Here is a 7,574-nt window from a genome sequence, read left to right on the forward strand (position 1 = left end):
TATTTTGCAGTTATCTCTCCCGAGCGATCACATTTCAGATATAATAATTTTTGTTCAGTTCTTACAGCCCCAGGGGTTAGTTATTTAGTGAGTCATGAAGGTTATGTGAGACAATAATACTATAATACACTCGGAATTCGAATTCAGTTCACTTAATATATTTGCTTTGTTTTTGTTTGTTGGCCAAACCATTCGCTTTCCAATAAGCTGAATTCTAGCACTACCAGTTTTTAAGGATGTAAATGATTACTAGGTGGATGCTCAATGTAAATAGTTATTACTTCTTTTCTGAAGTCTTCGTTTTTCCCCCCCAAGTACCAATGATTCAAATTAAACGGTAGGAAAGGATTGACAACTCTAAAGCGAATTTAACAAGAAAAGCATCCAAGTTTACTAATATAATGGATGGACACTGACTTAAGATTCGAAGTGAGCAATATGTTTTACTTCTTTTTAGCTAACTATTGAAATGAAACATCAAATATCTTGCGATTCTTTGCGAACTGTGACTTGGGGAGTGATACTAATACTTTTAGTAATCTGATCTTGAAACAAGCATAGCTCAGTAAAATGAAGATAAATAATGTTATGGCAAATTTTATGTTATTCTAACTTAATTTACGGGTGCTTGATCAGATCAAGAACTGGAATTGATCATATACAGAAGTCGCGCGATGAAACATGGAAACGAGCAGGATGCTCTTAATCAATGGAAGATTAGCTTCATGTATTTGCTCCTCGTAATTCAAGCTGGTGGTCATTTTACAAGAATGAAATCTTTTTTATATGTGGTTCCAATTTTCATTTGTTAGTTTTCCAACTAGCCTATTAATTATTTAAGAATATTTAGGGAACAGGTTCTTAGGCATTCAATTCATTGTTATACTAATAGCTTTTCACTTTGAAAGCCATTACAGATATCTTGGTAACTGTTAATATTTAACTGCTGTTATTTGGAAACCGAGATTGATTATGAGTTTTATAAAATATCAAAACATTTTATATCTTCCTACATATGAAGTTTTACATCTTACTTCAGTTAATTGAAATTCATTTATTTACCAAAAAGTTATTAATAATCTATAAATTAATTACATTCTCGGGCTGACATTTTTGTTGCTTATTTACATTCCGTATTTTCGTTTAAAGTACTTGCGTTCACAGTGCGAACAGCTACTGGTACTTGTGTGTTATCGAGACAGGGTCACCTCCTAGGTGCCGGTCCAAAAAGCTCATATCTGTACATGTTCTTTTCTGAAAGTATTACCAAAATTGTAATATAAATATTGCAATAGATTTAAAATTCATTCAAGAACATTATTTGTTTTTGTGTGTGTTAGTTTGTTTTTTCCTGATTAGGATATAGTTTAATCATTAATTTAAAGGTTAGTTTGGAAAAGTGTTCCAATAACTCGTCTTTTAAATCATGCTTCATTTGTGGAAGTCGCACCAGAGCTGATCGCACTGAAGCACTTACTCGAAATTGAATCAGCACACTAGAACTTTATTAATGTCAAAATAAACATGCTATTGTTTGCCAACGGTTTCTAAAATCCTCCGCGCTTTTGCGCATTTGTTAGGATGGGTTTAATTCGACAAAATAGGGGTGAGATGAAAGATGAAAAGATGAGATGTTTACATTTAAGTATAAAGTAAATTCCAGAAATGAGTATATTCTTCTGCGTCTCACCCCTTGGTGAGATAGGATTGTGGAAAAGCGGTCACCTCAGGATACAGACACGTAAAGTAAAGCCCAAATTTGATAAGATTAAAACAAATACAAGGCCTAAAATGGATTCCAATGTAAATGAATACTTATAGAGATAATTTTGCTGAGGATAGCGATAAGTTTACCGATAATGAAGTTTATTCTATTCGTCAAAAGGAAAAGATATACAAATCCCTGGTACCCCAACACCAACTAAAAGAGTTACAGGGAAAATAAATAACGATTTTTTTAGGTCTTCGAGTTTAGATTTTAGCCAGATAGTCGTACTTTCAATGGAAACTGAAGGGAATTTGCAGGTAGTGACTAAATGCTAAAAGAATATGAAGAATAATGGAAATTATAGGCTGACTACTCCGATCCACCCGGAGATACACGGAAAAACTTGAATGAGTGGACCGCGATGACAGCAACACTGGCAGGAACTGTGGTTGAACCGGCCATGGTACAACCCTTCCCTAAGGAAGTACGTCTCGTCATCATTTGGAGGTAGCCACACCTATCCTTTCGTATACGAACCGTATTTGTATTCGGGTGGCTAAAACCAGTCACCATGCCGGAAGCTTCTCGGCCCGAGGGACAAAAACATAATGGAAAGAAAAAGATTTTGAAAAACAGTCAAAAAGGGAGAAAAACTCAAGATGTAGGTTGAGGAAAAGAGAATAATGAAATAAAAGAACCTGGAATTTACGTTGAAAAGACAGAAATGGAGAAACATGGAAATGGCAATACAAATGGAAAAAAAATAATAGAAAACAACGGCCAACCCTCAGAACCATCGGAATTCTTAGAAAAATTTGAAGAAATTTTGATCAGAAACAAAACGGGGTTGGCACTCAAACCTGAAAAAAAAATCCCTGTGTTTTCCCTGTACGTACATGCAAGATAATAGGAAATGCGCGAACAGCATCATGTATTGGTTATAATGGAATAATAATACTCCATAGTTTTAATGAATAGAAAAAGCAAGGTTCTTCAATAAATATGGATTCAAAGAAGATGCAGTTTTTAAAATATTAAACTTTTGGACGTTCAAATACTTTTTATTGTATTCTTCACAAATATAAAATACTCTGCTAAAATGCCTTTTTTCAGTTTCAATAGTTCCACCTGGAATCAAGTAGCTTGTAGCCACTATTCCAGTATTGGTATATTTTCTTAGTCTTAGATTTTTAAGCTCTATCAAAATGTCGAATATTTTCTTCGGTTAGGCTTCTTTGACAATATTTTTCATTAACTGTTTTTCAAAAATTCATATAAGAAAGACACCATTGGTTCAGACGTCTGAATTTTTAAAAGAAATGGCTAAAGAATATATTTGCAATGCAACAGAAGCTAATTTTAGTCAGAATCACAGTTTATCCTGACAAGCATTTATAATATCACTAGTGGAAGATCCAGAAAAAGGACTTTCTTTTTTTTTTAATGAAGTTTATGCATTTCTTTATATTATATTATCAAACGCTTTTAGAGTACTTTCGCAAACAGTGATATTTTCTACCCAGTGGAAAGAACAAGCTTCAATTAAAAGCGAGAAGAACCAGTAACTTATAGGAAATCGGCACGTCTAGCTGGACTATCTATAAATATTCTATACATTGCTCTTAGAATGACATCTACTTTCTATTCCACAAGTATGACAAGTTTTATGTTCATACTGAAGTGCTCAATGGATTATGTTTAATCCACAAGTACCTAGACCTACAGTCATTTTTACATTGATTTTATCCAAACTTGATATAACTTCTTTAAAATTCTCAAACAATTCTTGAGCAGTGGTATGCCTTAAAAATATTGAATTCAAATATCTTCTGGAGACTGTTGGTTGATTCATTGCAATATCTTACAATAAAAATCATTTGGTATTTTTGTGAAATGCGGTTTAAAGCTTAGTCAAAGCATATTCCATTTTTTAAAGATATTGTTGACGGAGCTAATCCGTAACAAATACTGTGTGAAATTTTTTTTGTGCAACTTAAAATACATTTTGTGGCTATTTCACTATCAGCGAACGTAGTGAAAATATTCCCATTATATCACTGAATGCATTAAAGGACGAATGTGACGCAACAAGTTTTAATGCACATAAAAGTTCAGCTTTATATGATTTTTCTTGAATTAAAAAGTTCGAAATTGGCTAATTTTCATTCATAAAATTTCACGTGTCCTCTTCTCCTATATTCCTTTTGCATATAAAGTCCAATATTGGGTATATCTTTTTTGAACAAGCATGAAATTTTGTATATTTCTGTTTTAGAATTAATATATACTTGTTTTTCCATATTACTTAAGTTTAGTATCTTCTTAAAAAGCGAGAAGTATGCAGCAAATGGATTTTACGGAATTTCTCTAACCCATTCAGCAGAGTTAGCTCACATTTTTATCCGTCAAATCTGTATTAAATAAGGATTTGCAACAGCTCATTGTTTAGAAATTTCTCTAATCTACTCTAAATAAGCTCACAATTTCTCAAATAATAAACAAACCATTCAATAAACTGGCATGTCAGTGACTAAACACTACCCGTGATGCTTTCCGCAGGCTGAATGTTGATATTCCCGCCAGAGAAAATTATTCTCTCTCGCAGTTATGGCAGTCTCGCACATTCTAATTAGCTGAGATCCAGGAATCTCATGGAAAAAGAACAACTACCTCTGAAATCAAAATTAAACTGATCTATATGGGAGACCGGGGCAGGTTGACACCAGTTTTGATTACGAATTTTTCTTATTTTTTTAGTAATGATTAAATAGCTGATATGTGTTCCAAGGCATTTTTACATCCTTTGGCTAGTACAAAACGGCATTAATAACATTTTGGTTAAAAAATAAGAGAGCAACATCGAGTTGAATGAGCTAAACTCCACCAGTGTCAACTTGCCCCTGGACCGGGGTATGTTGGCACCATACGCGGGGCAGGTTGACATTATATGTTTGTACTTTTTCTTATTATACTGTAGGTATTTAACAAGAATATATATATATATATATATATTAATTACGAACTTTTATTGAACTAAAGTTTAAATAATTAAATTTAACTACAAAATGCACATTTTTTTTTCGGATTTAGGAACATTTGACCAAGATACAACGAACTCAGATCGACTTCACATTGAAAAAAATGTTTTTTGTCTCTTTTTTGCTCCAATGCCCAAAGGCGGTGGTAGAACCATTTTTAAATCAGCCTAATTAGATAACTGCTATCTCAGCGTTATTGGGGGAAATAAATGCGTTCGTCATTTTAGAACTTTTCTTGAGGAAACTCATCTTTCATTTTTGGGAGCTCTTTTGCTTCAAAATTTAAGCGGAGAATATTGAGATTTCTTTATCTTTAATTAACAATTTTACTGATGCAAAATAATTGACTTCTGGATCTTTTTCTAAATTCAAATAATCCGATTTCTCAATGAAATCACAGTTGATATCAACATCGCCATCATCTGGAGACCTCCATTTTTCTTTATTCTAAGAATGAAAGATTTGCCTCCTGAATTTAGTTTTCTTTCTCTGCATTTCGTCTTTTGCCACTTTCCTGTTTTTGGTCTTTCTTTCTTCATTTTTACTGTGTAGGACATTAGTCTTGGTTTTCACAAATGTTTTTAATCTTTTTATCTTAACGGCTTGTTTTCCCCCCTGAAATGTATCCTTCACCGGGGTATCTGTCAAAATAGCGGCCTGCTTCTTCCTTCGCCCTTTTCTTGTTCCTTGTCTTGTGCCAGCCTTTGGTAATGGCCATAGTTCTTCCAACGGTGAAACACTATGTGGGATCAAAACTTCGGGATCTGGGGATAAAACCTGCAGTAATTGAATGCCATTTCTTTCATGCTTTGCTTTGGAAATTTCATCGGGATCAGTAGGCATCAGATTAGAACAAATGCAATCGAAAGCTGAAGAATCACTGAGATATATTAGATGTGGTTTGAGGACGGTCTGTTATATAAATGGGAAAAAATTCCGAATCGAGAAATATTTCTGGGTTCAGTGGAGTTATTCCAGTAGTTGCAAAGCCGGCTGTTATATTGCTGTCGGTGGTAGCCAGTGGGAGAGCAGTCGCTATGATACCTGGAATATCGTAAATCTTCATTGTTTTTCCAGGATTGTTTCTATGCCATGAATCACATGCACTGTTCACTTATTTCTTTAGCGGGCTATACACACTGCGATCCAGAGCTTGTTGCTTATGGCTACAATGAGGTGGAAAACTCAGTACAACTCCGTTCGCTTTGAAATAATTGAATGCTGAAATCGAAAGATGAGAATCATGACTGTCCAGTAGAAGTAGCGCAGGTCTTTCCTTTGTCGATTTTGTGTACAGGATGAAATGTTTAGCAAAGTGCATAAAATGCTCTTCCTTCATCCATCCTGCTGGATTGTAACATCCAGTGCTGCTGTAGGTGCCCTACTGAGGAAGTGATCTCTGAAATTCACACGTGGAACAATGGAGAGGAGGAATCTTGTTTCCTACAGCAGATTCCTCTTTCTGCAGATGTCATTTTGCTAATCTGTTTAAATCCCCTCCGAGCTAATACCCTGTCGGGTTTTTGAACAGTTGAGATCCCTGTCTCATCCATATTTCATATATCCATCCGAAACTGTACTTGTCGTAACATTGCGTCAAAAGTTTTAAAAAATGCGGCAACGTTTGTTTTATTAAAGGAGGCAGCCCGGCTGAGAATCGTTGCTTCTGGCCTTCTGATGGATAAAGAAGTTCCTTTTTAAAAATAAGCTGAACCAATCCTCGTCTGCTTGTTGATTTTCGTCCCTTGAATCAGGCACTTTCCGTTTGAATGAAATAGCAAACTCGTACGCAAATTTCCGTACTTCTTTCGGACTAAGACCAAAATAAACATATGACGCTCGTTTTACATATTCTGAGAGATCTGCTTCCTCCTGAAAGCTGAAATTTTTTCTTGTTGGTAGATAGCTGAAAGTCCTAGGATAATCACCCCCGGCTTTTGAAGCTTTTAGGCAGTAGCATTTTAAGTAACGCAAAGCTATCCCATACTTTTCAGAAGCCTTTGATTACGACAATTCTTTATGCAATATCGATTTTACTGTTTCCACAATAACGACACTGGGGGGGGGGGGTGAAGCTCGGTTTGTCGTTCTCTTTCTGTTTCTAACCATGGCTCTGAAAAAAATATTAGACAAGTAAATCATCGACATCATCAAAAACGCAAGACAAACCTGCCCCGCCGGTGCCAAAGTGCCCCGCCTGGCTTGGTGCCAACATGCCCCGTCACGCCATTTTAATTTTGATTCCATTTTTGATTCAGAAATATTAAATTAATTAAAAGATGCTTTTTCACAAATACGTTCATAAATATCAAAATACTAAATATAATATGCGAGGTTCTTCATTGCTAATATTGTATATTTCAGAAGAAAATCGAGTAGTAATACTTACTCTAGTGTCTGTAGTGAATGAAACCGACTGAAAACTTTGAGCGTATGAAGTCATACTTCCTGTTCACTCTTCCTCTTTCTACTGAAATTTAGAGTATTTTACCTGCGCTATTAGCAAAGTGCCAACTAGCCCAGAAAAAAAGGGTGAACGAGTAGAAAAGACCCGAGTTTCCGCGATTATACAGTTGTTTGATTTTTGGTGCTATGATTACGATTCTCTCAATGTTCTGAAATAGGCATTTTGTAAATGGAAAAAAAAAAGGAACATAGAAACTTAAAATTATTGGTTTATAAAAATTCAAGTTCACACATTTCCCGTTTTTTTAGATTTTTAAATTTCCCTAGATACTCCCGATGCCGTGGCAACCCTGAAATAAAGAAATATTAAAGTAGAAAGCTTACACCAGCATGCGCAAGTAAATTAAGAATAAAAGAAAATA

This window comes from Argiope bruennichi, chromosome X2 (assembly GCF_947563725.1).
Source record: "Argiope bruennichi chromosome X2, qqArgBrue1.1, whole genome shotgun sequence".
In the NCBI taxonomy this organism is placed as follows: domain Eukaryota; kingdom Metazoa; phylum Arthropoda; class Arachnida; order Araneae; family Araneidae; genus Argiope; species Argiope bruennichi.